Here is a 15,931-nt window from a genome sequence, read left to right as displayed (position 1 = left end):
ACAAAGATAACATACCATGATGCGTTCAGGATCCTTGTTGTAGTTTTGCTACTACTGACAGCTGTTCTGAGATCAGGCCTGGACCCAGTAGGATTCCTGTGTTAGTTAGTAAAATAAGGAATCGAACACGGTCAGTTTGTGGGGTGAATCGATCTAATCTGTTAACTGTACCTTGTATAACTCAGAATACAACAGAGACCAGTGTAAACTTCATAAAACTAGCTGTACTTAATGTTAGATCTCTGTCCAACAAGTCACTGTTAGTTAATGACTTCATCATTTCTCACAGTTTAGATTTTCTTTTTCTGACAGAAACATGGTTAACAGAAGACACAGGTGCTACAGTTCTTAATGAAACAGCACCCCCTCATTTTAGTTTTATGAATAAATGTCGAAACGGGAGGAAAGGGGGAGGAGAAGCTGCCTTATTTAAAGATTCATTCCAGTGTAAAGAAATTTCATTTGGTGATTTTACTTCTTTTGAATATCTTAGTTTTATTTTAAGGGGCATTCCTAAAACCCTTTTTTTAATCATCTACAGACATCCAGGACACTGTGTAAATTTTATTGATGAATTTTCTGAATTATTGTCGGTTATCTCTACTGATTTTAACCATTTCATCTTAACTGGGGATTTTAATATTCACATAGATAACATGACGGATGGTAATGTCAAGGAATTTTGTTCCATACTGAACATGTTTGGTTTGTGGCAGCATGTAAAAGAACCGACCCACATTCGAGGTCACATTCTGGACCTGGTTATTTCAAAGGGTGTTGATATTTCTTCTGTTGCAGTCTCTGATTTGGCCTTTTCTGACCATTTTTGTATTTTGTTTGAATTACTGATCACTCAGAATGTCCAACCAACCTGCTTCTCTGTTAGGAAGAGGTACATTAATGAAAGAACAAGTGCTAAGTTTGTGGAGGCCATAGCTATGTTACCAACAACCAGTGCAGAGTCAGTTGATAGACTCCTGGATCATTTCAATCTGAAAGTCTTGAATGTAATGGATGCTGTTGCACCGATAAGAGTCAAGAGCACTTTGAGCAAACAGTAACACCATGGAGAAACACCACTGTGGTTACCAGCCTAAAAAGAGAATGCAGAAAACCTGAGCGGAAATGGCAGAAAAATAAACTTCAAATTCACTATGAGCTGTACAAACAAAGCCTGCGTAACTATAACAATGAGCTGTGCAAGGCCAGAGAGCTGCATTTATCTGAAATGATTAACAGGAATGTCAAAACCTGGAAATAATTCTGATGTTATGGCGTAATTTAAAATGGTTGATTTAAAAATCCTACAAGAAACAGTTTGGCATTTGAAATCAACAACATGCACTCTGGACATGATACCATCCGACTTTTTAAAAACAGTTTTTACCTCAGTAGAAAGTGATCTCCTACTGATAGTAAACAGCTCACTGGCATCAGGCATTTTTCCCAGGTCACTAAGGATAGCTGCTATTAAGCCACTCCTAAAGAAAAGGACTCTAGATGCCTCTATAATGAACAACTATAGACCTGTCTCTAACCTCTCTTTTATTTCCAAGATTATTGAGAAAGTTGTATTTCACCAGCTTAATGACTTTTTAAATAAGTGGAAATCATTGAATTGAATTAAATGAAGACAAAACTGAGATTATTCTGTTTGGTAGCAAAGAGAAGAGGGTCAGCATTGGCAAACACCTGGAGACTTGGGCTCTTAAAATCACCAACCAAGTTCGTAACCTTGGAGTGTTGATAGACTCAGATCTGACTTTCAGCAGCCACATCAAAGCTTCACTAAGAAGCTTTTTACCAGCTCAGAAACATCAACAGAATTAAAAGTTTAGTCTCCCAGAAAGACCAGGAGAAACGCATCCATGCATTCATCTCCAGTAGGCTGGATTACTGTAATGGTCTTTTAACAGGACTTCCTAAAAAGAGCATTAAACATCTGCAGCTCATCCAGAACGCTGCTGCTAGAGTTTTAACCAGGACTAAGAGATCTGAACACATCACACCAGTTTTGAAATCTTTACACTGGTTTCCAGTCAGTCACAGAATAGATTTTAAAACCCTTCTGATTGTTTACAAATCCCAAAATGGTTTAGGCCTAGAATACATCTGTCATATGTTCAGAGAATATAAACTAGCAGAGTCAACTAGTCCAGACCAGAGTCCAGACTAAACATGGAGAAGCAGCATTTAGCTGTTACGCTGCAAACAAGTGGAACAAACTGCCAGTGGAGATTAAACTTTCACTAAATACAGACATTTTTAAATCCAGGTTAAAAACATTTCTTTTCTCACTTATCTTGCTTTTAATCATTTTAATGTAATGTATCCTTTTATTGTGATTCTTGCTATTTGTTGCTGCCTTTTACTTCTTCTTAAAATCTGTAATGCTGTTAATGTTTTATGTAAAGCACTTTGAATTGTCCTGTCAATGAAATGTGCTATACAAATAAACTGCCTTTCCTACAATAAGGGTCCCTTAATTAACGTTAGTCAGTGCATTATCAAGCATTAATTAATTGTTGAATAATATATTATCAACTAATATTATGTATTACTTAGCGTTAGTTTGCATTTTACTTAATGCATTTATAAGCAGATCGTGTTTATTACTCAACCTTACTTAACCCATGTGTGGTGTTAGTATTCTTGTTACTTAGCCAGTGTTCATGGGTCTGGTGGACCCACTAGAGTTTTGGGTTTTCAAAACAACACAATCAAACAATTTTACGTGAAAATACTCAACAGATTTGACAGCCATATGAACAGCAACCATGGTTAATATTTGCCCTTTACCTTTTATAGAACACAGTTATGGATTAATGTGCAACTCGTTTTTTTTTATAAAATGTAATATAAATATGAAAATCAGGTATAATCAAGTGAAATGAGTGGAAAAAAACACATTTACAAATGAAGAAAGATGTTACACAACTACTGATTTTATTCATTTGAACTTCATTAGACATATAACTCATTTAGGTTAGTTTACATAACACAAGTTGAACATATACATTAACAATATCCGTCTCATCAGCCCCACTGAATTTTGTTTACACAAGCCTATACAAAACACGAGGGGCAGAGTTTTACAGTGTGTGTTGCATATGTATTTGTTACACTTGCTGCATGTATATTGAGTTTTCCTGTCCAACTTGGGTCCACAGACTTCACAGCGCTTCTTTTTGTTTTTGCTGGCCACAACCTAGAATAATGAAAAGATCAGAAATGTTACTAACACCTCTCTCTGTTGCAAAGCATACATGACATACTGCAACAGCATCACACACTTACTTCAGGTTCATCAGATGGTGGTTTTGTAGGTTGGGTGGATGGGGCACCAGCATTCTCCTCTTGAATTCTCCTCACAATGGCTGGAGAAGCTGGTGTTCATGGAACATGTTGTCTTTTGAGGATTTGAGGTCTCACCAGTGCCTTTCCCAGTTCCTCGAGAAAGAGGCTTCTCCTCTGGAGCTTCCCCCTGTTCCACTCTGTGTTCACTGCCATCCAGATGACAAAGGCATTGTACGCTGAGATGTCCAACATGTCAAAGAATATCACCAGCGGCCAGTGTAGAGTCCTCCTTTTGCAGCTGTAGGCAGTCACCAGCTTGTCCATGTTGTCCACCCCTCCTTTTGTGGCATTGTAATCCATGATAATCTCAGGGTTTTGATGCTCCTGGTCACAGATTCTCCCATCCCTGTGCAGCGTACTCATGAGAAACACATTCTTGCCTTTCTTTGGCACATAGGAGACCAGGGATGTGTCAGCTGTGTACACAAACTTGGAGGACTTGACAGGCCTGTTCTTTATAGTCAGCAGTTGGGGTGGGAGCTCAGATTTGTTTTTCTGTATTGTTCCCACCATGGTCAGTTTTCTCTTTAGGAGCTACTGTCCTAGTCTGTATGAATTAAAAAAAATGTCACAAGTGATATTGTGTCCACTCAGTCCCTGAGTCAGGTCCTGGACAACTCTCATCCCTTGATTTTTCTCAGGGGCTCCTCCATCAGGTTTCCCTGTGTAGACTTGTGATTTCCAAACATATGAGGAAGTGGCATCACAGGCAGCCCAGATCTTTATACCATATTTTGCAGGTTTAGATGGTATATACTGCCTAAAAGGGCAGCGGCCTCTAATTGGCATCAGCTGCTCAACAATGGTGATATTAGGCCCAGGGTTGTAAAACAGGGGGAGGCGAAGCACCTACTTATCCCACACTGTCCTGATGGCAGCTAGCTTTGCCGTCAAGCTGGTCTGTCATCTCGGTTATCAAAACGTATAATCCTGGAAATTTTGTGGAAGTTTTTTCAGAGACATTTTTGCATAGATGGCTGCTGACAGGCTGGTCCCGGAGCTGGCTGCTGACGGGCTGGCCGTCTTTGTTTTGATTGAACCTCATCTTCTTCTTCAAAGTCACTGTCAGACTCTGAATTTTCAGAAATATGATCTTCAAATTCTGAAACCTCTTCCCCAACATCATCTTCAGAAGCTTCTTTCTCGCTTCCCAAATAAATTGCAAGGCCCTCTCAACAGATAATCTTTTGGCCATCTTGATCACTTGTGATAAGCTACCACACTGGCAAAGCCTTTATTTATAGTGTCACACCCCTAATTTGCAGGTGGGATAGGGTATGAGAAAAAAAAAGTTTGGTTCCCGCAAGACAGAGGGTAAAATGTGCGGTAAAGTAAGAGCAGGCGGTGTTGGTTGCAACAATGTTGCAACTTTGTGCGGGAACAGGAGGGGCAGAAAACACATCAGTAGCCCCAGAAAGGAGGAAGACAGAGTGAAGGTACGCAGGACCTATACTTTCCACACTTTTTTATCCCTGGGTCCAGTGGACCCACACACTCTGTATGTAATATAAATGCGTAGGGTGGTGTACAGTATGCGGTCATTGAAAATGTGTTTTGATTTATGTTCTTCACAGATAATGAGCCAAAGCCAATGAATTTCAGCTTGAAAAAATAATTAATTGTTTCATTTTTCTATTGATAAAAACTGAAAATGGGTCCCATAGATCTGAACACATTACAAGGGTTAAACAAATTTGGGGTTGGGTCATCTTTCATAGATTGGATAAAAATATTATATAACAACCCAAATGCATGTGTGAAGACCAATGATCAAACTTCTCCAAGCTTCTGTTTACAGAGAGGCACCAGGCAGGGCTGCCCGCTTTCTCCATCACTCTTTGCTATTTTTATTGAACCCCTAGTTGCTGCCATAAGACAAAATAAAGAGATTAAAGGAATCTATGCCAAAAAATATAGAACATAAGATAAGTCTTTATGCTGATGATGTATTACTTTTCCTCCAGAACTCACCAACATCTCTCCCCCAGACAATCTCACTTACAAACACATTCTCATCAATATCTGACTACTCGATTAACTGGTCTAAGACTATTGTTATGCCCATTAACTGTAACCTACAAAACACACCCAATACTAAAATAAAGTCTGGAAACATTAGATATTTAGGCATAATAATTTCCCCCAGGTTATCAGAATTAACAAAGCTAAATTATGTCCAGCTACTTAAAGCAATAGAGGATGATCTCTTGCGGTGGAGGCGCTTACCCATATCACTCATGGGGAGGGTTGCCACAGTTAAAATGATGGTTCTATCTAAAGTAAACTACCTGTTTTCAATGATACCCACTAAACCATCCTCCAGCTGGTTTAGTGGTCACTTGACTCACTTGACTCATATATATCTAAATTTCTATGGAAAAACAAGCCATCACGTATCAGTCTAAAAACTTTACAACAGACTAAAGACAGAGGTGGACTGGAGCTACCCAACTTTAATCATGTTCTCTTAGCTAACAAGCTGCAATATATCTCCAAATGGCTTAAACCTAGTGGTCTAGATGAACCATTGTTAGATTTAGAGCAAGCATTGTGTGAGGATCTGGTTATCTCTGACCTGCCATTCATCAGCCCAGACACATAAGTGTTTTAAAAGCATCAATATCAGTTCCTCTTTAGTGGCTTGGTGGGAATTTCTAAAAATAACCAAGTCTTCACTTTTTCCATGTAAGCTTACACCCCTCTGAAACAACCCTGACATCCTGCAAAACAAAAAGCTGATCAGTTTCACTCAATGGAAAAATAAAGGAATAAAACAGAACATATAATAGAAAATGGAAACTTCTTCTCATTTAATATTCTCACTTCACAATATGGAATCAGCAGATATTTTTTTTTAATATCACCAGCTTAAATCTATTATATGTAAAAAATATACCATTAAGTAATTAAACTTGCAGCTACCTGTCAGGGATGCAGAATTTATGAATCTTAATCTCCCAAAGCTATTATCAAAAATATATAGACTATTATCTAGACTAGAAGACTCAATCTGTCTTTCAACTTCAAAGGCGGACTTATCCAGTAAATTTAATAATAAAGATAAATAGTTACAAATATGTTTAAACACCTTTAAAAATGACTAAGAAATCAAATATGAGATGAGAGATGAGACGATTTATTTGTCATTATACACAGTGCAGAACACAGGTACAACGAAATTGTTTCCAGTACAACCCGTCCAAGACTAGACAGCAACAACATGTAGACACAACAGGAACAGGCATACTGAGGCAGCAGCCGCTGGGGCGGCATGCCTATGTATTACAGTAGATATAGAAGGAAAAGATAACATTGGGGGAATAAGATGTGGCTGGGGAGAAAAAAGGCATCACCACACTAGGCCTAAGGGCCCAGTGTTGAGATACAAAAAAAACCTCCTCGGTACACAAAGCACATAACTCAGACATTCACAACATCAGAAACATGTGGCAGGGTGGGAAAGGGGTCTCCCATCACAGCAAGTGCGGACGCAGCTGACATGAGCGCAGTCCAGTCGACCTGCCGCTCGGGAGTGGAGGGAGGTGGGGAGGATACGACGAAGGCAGTGAATCATCGGTGGAAATGTATCTGTAGTGGTGTATGTGAGTGTGGTGCTTGTGTGTGCGCAGTAAGTAAGTAAGTGGGCATTTGAACTTTCTCCCAGTCCTCCATCTCCAGTCTCTGCCACCTGATGATAGTGGGGCGTCCTTGGGAGCTGATCCAGGAAAAAGTCCATCGCCCGTGAGGAGGGTAGGGGGAGGGTGGGGGACTGAGCATCCGTCAACAAAACATTCCAGGAGAACTTTGTAGCCAGCCATCCAAGGCCAGTACAGGGAGCCGAATTTGATAACAGCATTTCTTTTAGTTTCAGGCCAGAGCTGTTTCGTCTGCCTTGAGTCTCTTCTGTACCGCCACAGATAAGCGTGCAACTTGACTCAATCACACTTGTGCCTACGTCTTCTACCAGAAATCTTGGTGTCATGGTAGACAACCAGCTGACCTTTAAAGACCATGTTGCCTCGTTTTCCCGGTCTTGCGGATTTGCTCTCTACGACATCAGGAGGATCAGACCCTACCTGACTGAACACACAACCCAGCTCCTGGGCCAGGCTCTGGTCATTTCACGCATTGGCTACTGCAACTCCTTACTGGCTGGCCTGCCTGCATGCTCAGTTAAACCTCTGCAGATGACCCAGAACGCAGCAGCACGTCTGGTCTTCAAACAGCCTAAAATAGCTCACGTCACTCCGCTGCTAATTGCTCTTCACTGGCTTCCAGTTGCAGCACGCATCAACTTCAAAGTTCTGCTTCTGGCTTACAAAACAATAACCCAAATGGCTCCGGTCTACCTTCACTCCTTAATCCAGAGCTACACTCCCTCTCGACAGTTACGCTCTGCCAGCGAAAGATGCCTAGTGCTCCCACCATAATGTGGCGCAAAATCAGTAGCTAGACTCTTCTCCTCTGTTGTTCCCCGGTGGTGGAACTATCTACCTAACTCTGTCCGATCCGCAGAGTCCTTATCCATTTTTAAGAGCAAGCTAAAGTCTCAGTTGTTTGAGGAGCATTTCCACACTTAGCTTAACTATTTTACGCAACAGAATGAGTTAGAAAGATTTGTCCAGCTCTTTGGCTCAACCAAGTACTGAAGAAGCTGTGTGCACTTATGCCCAAGTTGATATTGTGTGATGAAATCGTGATGTTGTATTTAAACAAAATGACTTTGAAAAAAAAATCATATGCACTGCCTCTAGCACTACATGACAGCACCTGGGTCCAACTGGACTCAAAGCGGTCTGACTATCACTTAATTCTGACGTCCCATCTTGTTTGAATTCATGCTTGTGTTGTTCTTACTCTCAAATGTAAGTCGCTTTGGATAAAAGCGTATGCTAGATGACTGCATGGTGGTGTGGTGCTTAGCACCGCAGCCTCACAGCAAGAAGGTCGCCGGTTCAAATCTTGGCTGCGGGGAGGTTCGAACCTTGAGGGCGGTGACCTTTCTGTGTGGAGTTTGCATGTTCTCCCCGTGTATACGTGGGTTCTCTCCGGGTTCTCCGGCTTCCTCCCACTGTCCAAAGACATGCATGTTAGGTTAATTGGACACTTTAAATTCTCCCTAGGAGTGAGTGTGCGTATGAATGGTTGTTTGTCTATCTGTGTTGGCCCTGCGACAGACTGGTGACCTGTCCAGGGTGTACCCTGCCTCTCACCTGTTAAAATGCTGGGATAGGCTCCAGCTCACCCGTGACCCGAAATGGAATAAGCGGTCAAGATAATGGATGGATGGATGGATGGATAGATGACTGTAGAATAGAATAGAATAGTTTCAACCTGTCGCCTACCACCTAACATGGGTTGGCCATTCCAGTGGAATCTCATAGGGCTGGTTGTTCAAAAATTTTAATCCAGATAAAAGCTATCTGGATTTGAGAATCCCATTTTTCAGGATGGTGGATCACATAATCCAGCTTACTTTTACCCCGGCTGTTCAAAGCAACATTGGATTGGATCGCCCTGATCCAGAATCCTGTTTTTCAGGACCAGGAAGAAAAAAATCTGGCTGGATTTCCAGAATGTAAATCAATGTGGGCTTTCGGCTATCTGAATAACAACAGGTAGAAGAGACGCTATGGTGTCATTTTAAGTTATCTTTATTGTGAGACAAACAGAAACCATAAACATCCACTTCTATGTACAATTGTATGACACCTCATCGGAGCCACAACACATATAAAACAAGTAGATTACCAACTACATTGGACTTAATGTCTACTTGTTAACAAAATAAAAACTGTTCAGGGTTCCTCATCTAAGGACGGGAGGTACAGCATCAACATCCAACTTGTGGGTGACGCTGACCTCACCATCACAAACTGCATCGTGAAATGGCTGGGTCTGTTTATGATGCTTGTATCCTGAGGGAGAGTGCCTTGTACAACTGACCGTATGGCATCATATTAGGAGACAGCGACTATCCACTCCTACCATTGCTGATGATGCCCTTTCTTGCTGCGGCCACACCAGCCCAAGTGCGCTTCAACACTGCTCATTGCAGAGCGAGATGTGCAATTGAGCGTTTAAATGGTGTTCTGAAGAGACGGTTTGCATGCTTTAACTACTTGCGGGTGGAACCACAGGGAGCATGTAACATCATATGTGCATGTATTGTCCTGCATAACATTGCTACCAGGTAGAATCTACCTCTCTGTTACAATGTTAATGATGCACCTGAGCCCCGTGTGGAGGTACCGGACCAATCTCTGGCTTTCTGTCAATATACGGGACAGATGAGACGTGGAGTGAGGGATGTAATTGTTAGACATTATTTCTGAGAAGTTCTTTTCTGACTATGCAGTGCTGACTGACAGGAAGTTTGAGTATTGTATGTGTGTTTGTTATAAAATTTGTTTGGGTTTTATTTCATTGGGACAATATGATATGTTTTATTCTTGCTTTACTTTGCTGAAAGGCTTAACATGTAGCCTATGCTTATTTTAACTACTTTATGACCGTAACAGTTAAACAGGTCAGGTGCAAAATACAAATATAAGCAAGTTCTATTATTTGATCAGCTGTTAGGGTTTACCGCAGTTTCTTCCTGAAATCCACCTTGTAATCCTGCCCTCTGTTGGGATCAGGATAAGCCTGTTTTTGTTTTGGATCAAAGTTATCTGGATCCTACTCAAAAGTTTTGAACAACCCAAACTGAGGGTTTTATCAGGATGACAACCATGATTGGATTATGGGATTGAAGCTGATCTTGGAATCCAGTTTTCCCTTTTGAACAACCCAAGATTTGATCCTATCTGATAACCGAAATCCAACTGGAATACATTTGAACAACCAGCCCATGGATTTAGAAGCAGATTTAAAACCTAATGCTTTACATTGGGAGGGGACTTTCAGAAACTGAATAGCTGTGCTCTCTTTTTCTGATCAATATTTCATCAAATGATACCATTTTGTGATATTTGGGACCTTTCTTTATAATGCTGGTAACACAGAACATGTTGGAAAGACAATAGTGTGTAGAGCCACGAGGGAAGTCCTCACACATGTCTGAAATCCTATTTTAATAAATGAATGCAGCGTAGGGATCGACTGATAGTTACACATTACAAAAAGACCTCTGTCAGCTGGATTCATGTCTCCTCACGATCCTCTTCCTCCTATATTTTAAATTATTTTAAACTGTTGTCTGTGGCAAAATCTGTCTGTGTTGTCTTTTGAGAGGACATATATACTGTGTTAAAACATGAAATTACTAGATGTAGAAACAACCACTGAGTATTTACTTTGTATATCAGCCAGGGTGATAAAGAAATAAACGGTGTACGGTCATGGTCTAGAACAATTAGCATTACTTTTCTTTGTATGCCATGTGCACTTGTATGAGAACCAGTTCCCCCAATGGGGTAAAATATCTGGTGCATATTTTGTCAGCAGTTGCCATGGTGAATCCAGGTATAAGTGCTCCATTGATGATGACATTTATTGTGGTTTCTAAATCTGGGTAAAGATTGATTTAACTTAAAACAGCTTATCTGGAACCAAAAATTCAAAGTTGCTCCAGATTAAGTTAACCCAGAGTTTCTTTGTAGACTCAGAGTTAATTAAACTGTCTTTTTGGAACAGGCCCCAAGTCTGTACAGGGGAACCAAAGAGCTTTTCTGCTAAACTGCAGTAGCTAAACAGAAATTAAATTAAATGTTGTTCTCTGTAGTCTGTAACTTTAATAGACTCCTTCTTCAACAATGAATCAAACCAAGTTTAAACTTTGTGTCAGTGACAAACTCATGAAGTTATTTAGTGTATTTTTATTATTACAAAGAAGCAAAATCAAAACTGAGGGAATGTAAGATTCCTAAATTATTAGTGAACCCAAGAATTTAAATCTGAAGATACAGTGAAAAAAACAAAGATTTTTTCCTTTAATATTGTCGACAAAAATCCAGCATACACATGAATGAATTCCAAGGGCAGCTAGTGGGATGGTCTGGTGGGGAGCAAAGTATAAGTGTTTGTGTATCAGTGATTAAAGCCATGTAATGCAGAATCATCCTAAGAAAAGAAATGTTGGAATTTTTTTAGTTAATATTTATTAATATATATTTCTATACTGCTTATTCTAATTCAAGGTTGCAGGGAAGCTGCAACCTTGAACCTTATCTTATATAGCATGTTACTTATGTAAAAATGTGACTTGGGTTTAAGATAATTTCAATAGAATTTACTAATATTGTCTGATTGGTTATATATTAATAAGCCTGCAAGCTGCTTTCACAACGATGCGCCGTCACAGACGTGATCTGGCGTGTCTGCAGCCCGGCGAGTTTCTGTTGCCACGGTTACCAACTAGCGTTAAAACAACAATTTACAACAATAAGGCTATTTGACCGGAACTTCTTTTATAGGTGTCCATATGGACACCTTACAGCTAAATAAGAATCGAGTATTCACCCAGACCATTCATGTTTTCATCACACAAAACAACTAAATGATGTCCCAAATACAAAACGGACTTAATCTTCCAAGGTTGCGCCCTCCTCTGGCATATGAAGGTCGCAGACAGAAGTACAATGAAGGGGCTTGATCTTCAGCCTACATGATGGTTATTGCATTGACTATTTAATATCAAAATGGAACAGATCTGGAAAGTTACTATATATAGTATATACACATACACATATATATGTAGTATATTTTATGTGTTAACAATAAACGTGTCATTTTTTTTTTTATTATCCATCCATTATCTTGACCGCTTATTCCATTTCGGGTCGCGGGTGAGCTGGAGCCTATCCCAGCATTTTTTTTTTTTTTTTATCAATAAGCGATATTACTAAAATGTTTCCAAACCATTGAAAAAAAAAAGCTGGCCCGTTATAGCTTACATGGTGTATGTACGTCACTTGAGGTGCAGATTAATCTGTGCAAACCTACGCATATTTTTCTTGTATTAGGAGTTACCACTAATGTGAAAAGTCTGCAACCAGCCGACAGTGGCAAACCGCTGAGACCGTTGAGGAAGCGGTAACTACCGCTACAGAAACGGCAAGTGCCATTGCAGGAACGGTAACTGCCGTTGTAGCGAGTGGCTGGCCTGGATCTTAGCGTTTCTCCATTTCTCTCTCTCTCCCCTCGCCCTCCCTCTGCTTGTAGCCATTGAAAACAACTGCACAAAACTGACGTTACTCCATCTGCGATCGACCAGTTTTGCCTCACGTCAGGTCCCGGATGTGTGGCACAAAAGTTTGAATTTCAGATCTGAATTTGAATTTCAGATCTGAATTTGTATTTCAGATCTGAATTTGAATTTCAGATCTGAATTTGTATTTCAGATCTGAATTTGAATTTCAGATCTGAATTTGTATTTCAGATCTGAATTTGAATTTCAGATCTGAATTTTTCAAATACAAAAGTTTCAACTTTACCAATATACACATAAAAAAAAACAAAGATTCAATATCAAATATGGTCATTTGGATTCAGTTTTTTAAAGCAATTATTCAAAAAGGCATATTCAGATTCAAATTGAATGATTCAAATTCAAATATAAAGAATTCAAATTCGCTCCCCAGTGGCACAAACCTTATCCCATATACAGGTTTCAGCATTTTCTACTAAGATAAGATATAGGTTAAGTTAATTTCTAAAACTAATAAATGAATGGTTCAAAGTATAATATTGAATAATTATCAATCATGATCAAGTATAATAAAAAAATAATGATAATCCTATTGATTTTCCTTACAGTCTCATTTTCTACTTTACAATATATTTATTTAGACAAGTTATTTTTGGCATCTTAATAATGAAAAAACAAAAAACAAAAACACATGGACCATTTACAACCCTTATGCAGAGGAGATACATTATGTAATAATCTATGAAACCATGGGTTTTAGGAGTGTGGACCAGCGCGATTATCCTGCAGTTGTATTCGATGCACACTGAAGCTACCGGTGCAGTCACATCCCAAACGTCTCGGACCACTGATTCGAATCTGTGAACATCTCCATACCTAAGGAGCACTAATTTTAGTTTACTTCTATCAATCATATTCATCTGTATTAGCAAACAAACTTGTTACTTGTTTGAAGTTAGTTTTCTCTAAAACTTGAACACTTTTCATCTCTGATCAGATTATGTAGCCCTCTTTTATTTCAAGCAAGAATGTTGTCTACTAACATTGAATAATTTATTTCATACAGAATGACCTACTGCAACTTATCAGAAAGGAGCTGTGATTTTCTGGGTGCAGCTCTGAAGTCCAATCCCTCCAATCTTCAACACCTGGACCTTGGTGGAAACAAGAAGCAAGGCTTAGGCAGGCTTAAAGAGCTGTGTGGTTTTCTTGCAAGTCCTCAATGTCATCTTGAGACTCTGAGGTCAGTTCGTTGCCTGTCATTATTCATTTAATTTCAGTTTAATTCAGCTTTATTTGTAAAGTTCTAATTCACTACAAAGTAAGAAAGGAAGAAATAAGAAAAAAATGCTGATTACATTGTTCAAATGCACGTGTAGCTATTGTCCTGATCCATCTCTGAAGGGTTTAAATTAAGAATGTGGTCATCTCCATGTTATTAGTCAATGTTTACATTAATATGTGTAAGCCTGGTTTCTTCTGCCATTTTTGTCTGGGATTTTGATTTAATATTTTATTCTGTACTCAGCTTGTGGGACTGCAAGTTGTCAGAGATCAGCTGTGCTTCTCTGGTATCAGCTTTGTGGTCGAACCCCTTCCATCTTAGAGATCTTAACCTGTCGGGAAATGAGTTACAAGGTTCAAATGCACAAATATTGTGTGCTTTTGTGAAGAGTCCTCACTTTCAACTGGAGACTCTGAGGTGGGTAACATTTCACAAAGCCAAGCACTTATGCTGCCATGAACTAAATTCAAAGTAAATTATCACAACACGTAGTTGTCATATATATATATATATATATATATATATATATATATATATATACAGACAGACAGACAGACAAACAGAAAGATAGATAGATAGATAGTGATTTTTTTTAATTAAGTCTGTCCCATTTATGACAAAGCTGTAGGGTGGTTAGTTAAGATGATCATGATCAGTTTTGAACAATCATCCTCATGCTCCTGTATTAGACGAACTGTATGACAATAAAATTAATCTTTGTACTTTTATTTAATTATAAGTCTTATAAAGGCTTAAACTATAAAAAAAAATTCAATTAGTTATTTGTATGATGATTTTGAATGAACTTCATTAATTAAGACAGCCCAGCATTGTGTTCTAATTTCTTGTGAAGTAAAGCTTATTTACATAAAATGATTTTTTTTTCACATCTCAGTTCTGAATTTATGGATATGTTTATTCATACAGGCTCAGCGACAGGACATTTCAGGCTTCCAGTGACAAAAGTGGTGAGTACTATAATTGTCCCTTATATTTATTAATCTATTGTCAGTAACATCTGATCGGAGAGGAATGCAGGGATCCATAATTGGGAGAAGTGAAAATTCCTTTTAGAGCATAACTTGACTTAAGGTTTGAAAAATTAGGACAAATTAGATTAAGATAAAGGAAGGAAAAAAATGACCTTTTCCAAAAATTATTTACCTTGATGGAAAACATCAGGGAGAATTTATTAGGACTTTGATACTATTTAAATGGAAATGCACCTGTTTATTATATTTCAAATGTGTCCACAAATTCAAAGTCAATCAATCAAAACTTCATTAACACTTTTCTGACAAATGTAATTCAAAGAGCTTAAAATAAGTAACCATGTGCAAACAACACATATATAGAAACAAACAAGTTAAAACAGAAATAGGAGCATAACCGCATACATGAAATAGAAGCAGGCAAAGCAAAAAAAAAGACAAATTAACTGAATATTTAAAATACAAACTAATAGCAGTTAAATGTTACAGATAAATTTTTAGAGGTGATTTAAGAGGTCAGAGTTTCAACCCTGCGGACGATTATTCCAAATGGAGTTTTTTTTTTTTTTTTGCCAATGGTTATGGCTGTTATTTTTGAGTTTGAGACTCCAATGGCAAAGTTATTCCCCATAGCATTAAGAGAAAAAAAGAAAATATGTAGGGAATAAAACAGAGAAAAGAATATGGAAAAATAAATTAATAAAAATAAAATAATAAAAATATGTGAAAACAAATTAATTTTATTTTTCATTTATGTCATGATTTGTGGGTTTTTGCCTTAACTTAATGTTCCTGTGAGTTTGTTGTTTCCTGATTTGTTCATTCTGCTTGTGTGTTGTTTTCTGTTCTGCTTCCTGTTTGTTAGTACACCTGGTTTAAGAGTTATTTTTATGTAAGTTTCATATGTGATGAACTGTGATTGTTTTATAAAGTATTTTGTGTTTGGAAACCAATTGTTTGGCCAAAACATGATATAATATTTGGCATTAGGAGTAATATTTGTGGTCTGTGCCATTTCTGGAAAAAAGTGTTGTTTAATCAGGCTGAGAACAGTGAAAGTTTCTGTTTAAATCATCACTCTCAATCACCCTACATGTTTCCATGTCTGTCACATAGTTTCTACACAGCCAGTTTACCGGGCACTGT

The 15,931-nt window shown here is 38.5% G+C and overlaps 2 protein-coding genes across 49 annotated transcripts in view; one reads left to right on the top strand and one right to left on the bottom strand.

The window, feature by feature from the left end:
* The window catches only part of LOC121628724 (NACHT, LRR and PYD domains-containing protein 12-like), a 2,607,341-nt gene that overhangs the window by 1,104,449 nt on the left and 1,486,961 nt on the right, over positions 1-15,931 (top strand). The gene's annotated exons all lie outside the window — the stretch shown is intronic.
* LOC121628726 (NACHT, LRR and PYD domains-containing protein 14-like) overlaps positions 1-15,931 on the bottom strand; it is an 829,387-nt gene that overhangs the window by 693,150 nt on the left and 120,306 nt on the right. The window lies entirely within an intron of this gene.

Source organism: Melanotaenia boesemani, chromosome 18, assembly GCF_017639745.1.
Source record: "Melanotaenia boesemani isolate fMelBoe1 chromosome 18, fMelBoe1.pri, whole genome shotgun sequence".
Classification (NCBI taxonomy): domain Eukaryota; kingdom Metazoa; phylum Chordata; class Actinopteri; order Atheriniformes; family Melanotaeniidae; genus Melanotaenia; species Melanotaenia boesemani.
The sequence above is the reverse complement of the archived record's forward strand: the minus strand, read 5'-3'. Positions and strand labels throughout refer to the sequence as shown.